The 1,599-nt window shown below is 50.3% G+C and overlaps 1 pseudogene; it reads left to right on the forward strand.

The window, feature by feature from the left end:
* Positions 1-1,157, forward strand: part of LOC112242306 — a 73,302-nt pseudogene extending 72,145 nt beyond the window's left edge.
* The last annotated feature ends 442 nt before the right edge of the window (positions 1,158-1,599 follow it).

Below are 1,599 nucleotides of genomic sequence, written 5' to 3' on the forward strand. Positions count from 1 at the left end.
TCCACACTGCTAACCTCTACGACATCAGCGAAGACCAGCTGCTCCAGGACGCCCTGCTGACCAACCAGGGAATGCATCAACATCAGGACGAGATGTTCGGCCACTACTGGCCTCAGACGGACGGTCCGCACGTCCAGAAGAGAAACCGGCTGCGTATGTCCCGCCAACATTCGTTCGACAACATCATGCTGGAGAAGCCTAAAGAAATAGATCTGGGGCGTCCGGCTCGCTCCGTCAGCCTCAAAGAGAAAGACCGCTGCTTCCTGGATGATTCTCCCTACGCCAACCTGTTCAGCGTCCGCCAGGCCGACAAGCTGTTGGGCTCCAGGTCGATGCTGTTCAACCTGGAGGAGAACAAACGGAGCAAGTCGCTGTACCCCGAACACGGCTCTGACAACCCCTTCATGGCGTCTTCGCTGAGGGACGACACGCGCCTCGTCCACGGACGCAGCTCCTCCGACATTTACAAACAGCTGGGAGGAGGAGGGCTCAAAACATCGCAACGCAACGAAAACAATCTGAGATCCTCGGTCAAATCCGCCGCTTCCTACTGCTCCCGGGACGGAGGACGGATACCAGCCAATGACATGTACATTACAGAGCATGTGATGCCTTATGTAGCCAATAAGACAAGTTCTTACTCAGCCGCACCGCGAGGGGTACTAAACTCAGCCCAGTTCAGCAATAGACGGGTTTATAAGAAGATACCCAGTCTGGAGTCAGACGTTTAATTAACTTAATGATTATAATTATTAGTAGGGTTATTACGAAGTCTTTCTGCTGTGTTTTATTATAGTTTATAACTATCTACTATCCACTTAGGATGCCATAGACACACTTATTCTTCTTCTTCTGCTACTACAACTACTACTACTATTACAACTATAGCCAGATATACGTACCAGGGGAGTTGAAGCTCTCTCTCTCTCTACTAATCTCTCTGTTCCTTCTAGGGGAGTTGAAGCTCTCTCTCTCTCTACTAATCTCTATGTTCCTTCCAGGGGAGTTGTAGATCTCTCTCGCTCTCTCTCTCTCTCTCTACTGATCTCTCTGTTCCTTCCAGGGGAGTTGTAGTGAGAGGTTTGGCCCGTCATATGATTCATGGACAGACAGACAGACAGACAGGCAGACAGACAGGGAGGCAGGCAGGCAGACAGACAGACCAGAGAGAGAGAGATAGATCAGTAGAGAGAGAGATAGAGAGGAGGAGGATTCAGGAGAGAGAGAGATAGAGAGGAGGAGGAATCAGGAGAGAGAGGGGAGGAGGAATCAGGAGAGAGAGATCGAGAGGAGGAGGAATCAGGAGAGAGAGAGATAGAGGAGGAGGAATCAGGAGAGAGATAGAGAGGAGGAGGAATCAGAGAGAGAGATAGAGAGGAGGAGGAATCAGGAGAGAGAGATAGAGAGGAGGAGGAATCAGGAGAGAGAGTAGAGATAGAGAGGAGGAGGAATCAGGAGAGAGAGATAGAGGAGAGGAATCAGGAGAGAGATAGAGAGGAGGAGGAATCAGGAGAGAGAGATAGAGAGGAGGAGGAATCAGGAGAGAGAGATAGAGGAGTAGGAATCAGGAGAGAGATAGAGAGGAGGAGGAATCAGGAG

This window comes from Oncorhynchus tshawytscha, unplaced genomic scaffold (assembly GCF_018296145.1).
Source record: "Oncorhynchus tshawytscha isolate Ot180627B unplaced genomic scaffold, Otsh_v2.0 Un_contig_8816_pilon_pilon, whole genome shotgun sequence".
Taxonomy (NCBI): Eukaryota; Metazoa; Chordata; class Actinopteri; order Salmoniformes; family Salmonidae; genus Oncorhynchus; species Oncorhynchus tshawytscha.